This window comes from Carex rostrata, chromosome 22 (genome assembly GCF_964058835.1).
Source record: "Carex rostrata chromosome 22, lpCarRost1.2, whole genome shotgun sequence".
NCBI lineage: Eukaryota > Viridiplantae > Streptophyta > Magnoliopsida > Poales > Cyperaceae > Carex > Carex rostrata.
The window spans coordinates 8,815,844-8,823,210 of record NC_135939.1 but is presented as its reverse complement, the minus strand read 5'-3'; the positions used below and the strand labels follow the sequence as shown (position 1 = coordinate 8,823,210).

The 7,367-nt window shown below is 39.7% G+C and overlaps 1 long non-coding RNA gene across 1 annotated transcript; it reads right to left on the bottom strand.

Annotated features, from left to right (window-relative positions):
- Positions 1-789: 789 nt before the first annotated feature.
- LOC144573783 (uncharacterized) lies at positions 790-2,494 on the bottom strand. Its single transcript, XR_013518085.1, has 5 exons — positions 2,417-2,494; positions 2,111-2,187; positions 1,804-1,881; positions 1,505-1,578; positions 790-1,276 (listed from the first exon to the last, which is right to left on the bottom strand). It is a non-coding gene; the product is annotated as an uncharacterized LOC144573783 (long non-coding RNA).
- Between the last annotated feature and the right edge of the window lie 4,873 nt (positions 2,495-7,367).

The following is a 7,367-nucleotide window of genomic DNA, read 5'->3' as shown; positions in this document are numbered from 1 at the left end:
CGGAGAGAGATTTAGGTTATTGAGATTTGAGAGCGTTGAAGCGTCGACTAAGTTAAATTATGACTTTTTATCTTGGGTTTGAATTTCATCAGATAAATGAACGGCCGATGTTATTATGAGATTCAAACCATAAAAATTCGCGAACCCATTTCGATCGAACCAGGCTAGGTTTGAGTTTGGTTTGAATTAATTTCGAACCGAACCTGATTTGGTTTGTTTCAATTCGAACCCATTTCGAACAAATTAAACTCGAATCAAACCCGAATCGAATCACGAACTACAAATTTTTTTGCCAGCCCTATACAGGGGCATATATATAGTATGTATATTATACAATTTAGATGTCTTCTTTTCTTAACACGAATAAACCTGAAATTGACGTAAATATATATTTCTGCTCACAGAGATGAGTTAACGGGTCTGAAGCAAAGGAAGGGGGACTCAGAGGAAAAGCTGAGAGAATTTGGATTAATATGAATTGTAGAGTTGTTAAGATGTAATTAAGAGCATTGTAAGTTTGTAACACTATGAATCTATGATGTACCCTCTGAGATTAATTTAAATACTTCAACTAATTATTCAAAAAAAAAAAAATTGTTTTAGTTTTTTGTAATGGCTAGTTCTACTAGAAAATTCGCATCTATATATGAATACAATTGGAAAGTGTGAGTAATTTATAGTAAAGACGTGGTGTTACTAAATTCATTTATTATGACCTTTCCGAGAATTATGTTATAGATAATATACGGGTATATATACATAATTGGAGCAATTACAGTACCCGTACCCAACACAAATGCTAAACCAAAATGTCATTGTTATATAATCAGCACCATGCATATATATACATAATTCTTAAAGAAGTAAAAATATGAGCCAGCTCGTGAACTCGCGAGTCGAGCCGAATTGAGCCAAATTAGAGCCAAATCATTTTGCTTCTCTCAATGAGCCGAGCCTAATTTGAGCCGAACCTTAATTATTAGTAGCCCTACTCTTATTTCATATATAGCCATATATATAATTATCCCTATAACTATCCCTATAATTTCTTTTATTTCTTTACTTAGCTCAAACAAGTAACGGCCAAGTCAGCTTTGACTGACTTCTACCGGTTATTTACACGAAACAGCCACAAGAAGAAGAAACAAGTCGTGCAACAAAAAAAGAAATGATATATTGTGAAGAAAACTTATCTTACAAGCGAAACCGCAAAGAAATAATTGTTGTTGCATGCGTGCCGTTCCAAGAAATCATCCCACTTCAAGAAAAGTTCCATCTACATAAACAAAAGAACAACTCAATTATCGGTACTACCCAAGAGTGAATGTTGTGATATCTGACCATCTAAAAAAACTATAACATAGACCTATCAGCTCAAACAAGTAACAGTTAAGTCAGCTTTGGCCGACTTCTACTAGTTATGTACACGAAATAGCCACAAGGTGAAGAAATAAGCCGTGCAACAAAAAAAGAAGGAATATATTGTGAATGAAACTTATCTTACAAGCTAAACCACAAAGAAGCCATGGTTATCGCATGCGTGCCGTTCCAAGAAAGCATCATACTTCAAGAAAAACTCTATCCACATAAACAAAAGTACAACTCAATTATCGGTACTAACCAAGGGTGAAAGATGTGAGATCTGACCACCTAAAAATAACCTAGCCTATCAGCTCAAACAAGTAACGGTCAAGTCAGCTTTGGCTGACTTCTATCGATTATGTACACGAAATAGCCACAAGGAGAAGAAATAAGCCATGCAACAAAAAAAGAAGGAATATATTGTGAATGAAGTTATCTTACAAACGAAACCGCAAGAAAGCCATGGTTGTTGCATGCGTGCCGGTCCAAGAAAAAATCTCACTTCAAGAAAAGCTCCATCTACATAAACAAAAATACAACTCAATTATCAGTACTAACCAAGAGTGAATGTTGTGAGATCTGACCACCTAAAAAAAACTATAACCTAAACCTATCAGCTCAAACAAGTAACGACCAAGTCAGCTTTGGCTGACTTCTACCGATTATGTACACGAAACAGCCACAAGCAAAAGAAATAAGCCGTGCAACAAAAATAGAGGGGATATATTGTGAAGTAAACTTATCTTACAAGCGAAACGCGAGGAAGCCATGGTTGTTGCATGAGTGCCGGTCCCAGAAAGCATCCCACTTCAAGAAAAACCCCATCTACATAAACAAAAGTACAACTCAATTATCGGTACTAACCAAGAGTGAAGGTTGTGAGATCTGACCACCTCAACAAAAATATAACCTAGACCTATCAGCTCAAACAAGTAACGGCCAAGTCAGCTTTCGCGGACTTCTACTGGTTATGTACACGAAATAGCTACAAGGTGAAGAAATAAGCCACGCAACAAAAAAAGAAGGGATATATTGTGAAGGAAACTTATCTTACAAGCGAACCGCGATGAAGGCATGGTTGTTGCATGCGTGCCGGACCAAGAAAGCATCCCAATTCAAGAAATACTCCATCTACATAAACAAAAGCACAACTCAATTATCGGTACTAACCAAGAGTGATGTTGTCAGATCTGACCACGTAAAAAAAACTATAACCTAGACCTATCAGCTCAAACAGGTAACGGCCAAGTCAGCTTTTGCTGACTTCTACCGATTATGTACACGAAAAAGCTACAAGCAGAAGAAATGAGCCGTGCAACAGGAATAGAGGGGATATAGTTTGAAGGAAACTTATCTTACAAGCGGACCTCGAGGAAGCCCTGGCTGTTGCATGCGTGCCGGTCCAAGAAAGCATCCCAATTCAAGAAATACTCCATCTACAAAAGCAAAAGCACAACTCAATTATCGGTACTAAAGAAGAGTGAATGTTGTCAGATCCGACCAGCTAAAAAAAACTATAACCTATACCTATCAGCTCAAACAAGTAACGGCCAAGTCAGCTTTTGTTGACTTCTACCGGTTATGTACACGAAACAGCTACAAGCAGAAGAAATAAGCGGTGCAACAAGAATAGCGGGGATATAGTGTGAAGGAAACTTATCTTACAAGCGAACCGCGAGGAACCCTTGGCTGTTGCATGCGTGCCGGTCCAAGAAAGGATCCCAATTGAAAAAATACTCCATCTACATAAGCAAAAGCACAACTCAATTATCGGTACTAAAGAAGAGTGAATGTTGTCAGATCCGACCAGCTAAAAAAAACTATAACCTATACCTATCAGCTCAAACAAGTAACGGCCAAGTCAGCTTTTGCTGACTTCTACCGGTTATGTACACGAAACAGCTACAAGCAGAAGAAATAAGCGGTGCAACAAGAATAGAGGCGATATAGTGTGAAGGAAACTTATCTTATAAGCGAACCGCGAGGAACCCATGGCTGTTGCATGCGTGCTGGTCCAAGAAACCATCCCAATTGAAGAAATACTCCATCTACATAAACAAAAGCACAACTCAATTATCGGTACTAACCAAGAGTGAATGTTGTCAGATCTGACCACCTTAAAAAAAACTATAACCTAGACCTATCAGCTCAAACAAGTAACGACCAAGTCAGCTTTTGCTGACTTCTACCGGTTATGTACACGAAACTGCTACAAGCAGAAGAAATAAGCCGTGCAACAAGAATAGAGGGGATATAGTGTGACGGAAACTTATCTTACAAGCGGACCTCGAGGAAGCCTTGGTTGTTGCATGCGTGCCGGTCCAAGAAAGCATCCTTATTCAATAAATACTCCATCTACAAAAACAAAAGCACAACTTAATTATCGGTACTAACCATGAGTAAATGTTGTCAGATCTGACCACCTAAAAAAACTATAACCTAGACCTATCAGCTCAAACAAGTAACGGCCAAGTCAGCTTTTACAGACTTCTACAGGTTATGTACACGAAACAGCTACAAGCAGAAGAAATAAGCCGTGCAACAAGAATAGAGGGGATATAGTGTGACGGAAACTTATCTTACAAGCGGACCTCGAGGAAGCCTTGGTTGTTGCATGCGTGCCGGTCCAAGAAAGCATCCTTATTCAATAAATACTCCATCTACAAAAACAAAAGCACAACTCAATTATCGGTACTAAACAAGAGTGAATGTTGTCAGATCTGACCAGCTAAAAAAAAACTATAATCTAGACCTATCAGTTCAAACAAGTAACGGCCAAGTCAGCTTTTCCTGACTTCTACCGGTTATGTACATGAAACAGCTACAAGCAGAAGAAATAAGCCGTGCAACAAGAATAGAGGGGATATAGTGTGAAGGAAACTTATCTTACAAGCGAACCGTGAGGAAGCCCTGGCTGTTACTTGCGTGCCGGTCCAAGAAAGGATCTCAATTGAAAAAATACTCCATCTACATAAGCAAAAGCACAACTCAATTATCGGTACTAAAGAAGAGTGAATGTTGTCAGATCTGACCACCTATAAAAACTATAACCTAGACATATCAGGTCAAACAAGTAACGGCCAACTCAGCTTTTGCTGACTTCTACCGGTTATGTACACGAAACAGCTACAAGCAGAAGAAATAAGTCGTGCAACAAAAATAGAGGGGATATAGTGTGAGGGAAACTTATCTTACAAGTGAACCGCGAGGAAGCCATGGCTGTTGCATGCGTGCCGATCCGGGAAAACATCCCAATTCAAGAAATACTCCATCTACAAAAACAAAAGCACAACTCAATTATCGGTACTAACCAAGAGTGAAAGTTGTCAGATCTGACCACCTAAAAAAAACTATAACCTAGACCTATCAGCTCAAACAAGTAACGGCCAAGTCAGCTTTTGCTGACTTCTACCGGTTATGTACATGAAACAGCTACAAGCAGAAGAAATGAGCCGTGCAACAAGAATAGAGGGGATATAGTTTGAAGGAAACTTATCTTACAAGCGGACCTAGAGGAAGCCCTGGTTGTTGCATGCGTGCCGGTTCAAGAAAGCATTCCAACTCAACAAATACTCCATCTACAAAAACAAAAGCACAACTCAATTATCGGTACAAACCAAGAGTGAATGTTGTCAGATCTGACCTGCTAAAAAAAAACTATAACCTTGATCTATCAGCTCCAACAAGTAACGGCTTAATCAGCTTTTGCTGACTTCTACCGGTTATGAACACGTAACAGCTACATGCAGAAGAAATAAGCCCTGCAACAAGAATAGAATGGATATAGTGTGAAGAAAAACTTATCTTACAAGCGAATCGCGAGGAAGCCATGGCTGTTGCATGCGTGCCGATCCAAGAAAGCATCCCAATTGAAGAAATACTCCATCTACATAAGCAAAACCACAACTCAATTATCGGTACTAACCAAAAGTGAATGTTGTCAGATCCGACCAGCTAAAAAAAACTATAACCTAGACCTATCAGCTCAAACAAGTAACGGCCAAGTCAGCTTTTGCTGACTTCTACCGGTTATGTACACGAAACAGCTACAAGCAGAAGAAATGACCCGTGCAACAAGAATAGAGGGGATATAGTTTGAAGGAAACTTATCTTACAAGCGGACCTCGAGAAAGCCCTGGTTGTTGCATGCGTGCCGGTCCAAGAAAGCATCCCAATTCAAGAAATACTCCATCTACAAAAACAAAAGCACGACTCAATTATCAGTACTAAGCAAGAGTGAATGTTGTCAGATCTGACCAGCTAAAAAAAACTATGACCTAGACCTATCAGGTCAAACAAGTAACGGCCAAGTCAGCTTTTGCTGACTTCTATCGGTTTTGTACACGAAACAGCTACAGGTAGAAGAAATAAGCCGTGCAACAAGAATAAAGGGGATATAGTGTGAAGGAAACTTATCTTACAAGCGAACCGCGATGAAGGCATGGTTGTTGCATGCGTGCCGGACCAAGAAAACATCCCAATTCAAGAAATACTCCATCTACATAAACAAAAGCACAACTCAATTATCGGTACTAACCAAGAGTGAATGTTGTCAGATCTGACCACCTAAAAAAAACTATAACCTAGACCTATCAGCTCAAACAGGTAACGGAGAAGTCAGCTTTTGCTGACTTCTACCGGTTATGTACACGAAACAGCTACAAGCAGAAGAAATGAACCGTGCAACAAGAATAGAGGGGATATAGTTTGAAGGAAATTTATCTTACAAGCGGACCTCGAGGAAGCCCTGGTTGTTGCATGCGTGCCGGTCCAAGAAAGCATCCCAATTCAAGAAATACTCCATCTACAAAAACAAAAGCACAACTCAATTATCAGTACTAAGCAAGAGTGAATGTTGTCAGATCTGACCAGCTAAAAAAAACTATGACCTAGACCTATCAGTTCAAACAAGTAACGGCCAAGTCAGCTTTTGCTGACTTCTATCGGTTTTGTACAAAAAAACGGCTACAGGTAGAAGAAATAAGCCGTGAAACAAGAATAGAGGGGATATAGTGTGAAGGAAACTTATCTTATAAGCGAACCGCGATGAAGGCATGGTTGTTGCATGCGTGCCGGACCAAGAAAGCATCCCAATTCAAGAAATACTTCATCTACATAATTAAAAGCACAACTCAATTATCGGTACTAACCAAGAGTGAATGTTGTCAGATCTGACCACCTAAAAAAAACTATAACCTAGACCTATCAGCTCAAACAAGTAACGGTTTAATCAGCTTTTGCTGACATGTACCGGTTATGTACACGAAACAGCTACAAGCAGAAGAAATAAGCCCAGCAACAAGAATAGAGGGGATATAGTGTGAAGGAAACTTATCTTACAAACGAACCGTGAGAAAGCTATGGGTGTTGCATGCGTGCCGGTCCAAGAAAGCCCCCCAATTCGATAAATACTCCATCTACTAAAACAAAACCACAACTCAATTATCGCTACTAACCAAGAGTGAATGTTGTCAGATCTGACCACCTAAAAAAAACTATAACCTAGACCCATCAGCTCAAACAAGTAACGGCCAAGTCAGCTTTTGCTGACTTCTACCAGTTATGTACACGAAACAGCTACGAGCAGAAGAAATAAGCCGTGCAAGAAGAATAGAGGGGATATAGTGTGAAGAAAAACTTATCTTACAAGCGAATCGCGAGGAAGCCATGGCTGTTGCATGCGTGCCGATCCAAGAAAGCATCCCAATTGAAGAAATACTCCATCTACATAAGCAAAACCACAACTCAATTATCGGTACTAACCAAGAGTGAATGTTGTCAGATCCGACCAGCTAAAAAAAACTATAACCTAGACCTATCAGCTCAAACAAGTAACGGCCAAGTCAGCTTTTGCTGACTTCTACCGGTTATGTACACGAAACAGCTACAAGCAGAAGAAATGACCCGTGCAACAAGAATAGAGGGGATATAGTTTGAAGGAAACTTATCTTACAAGCGGACCTCGAGAAAGCCCTGGTTGTTGCATGCGTGCCGGTCCAAGAAAG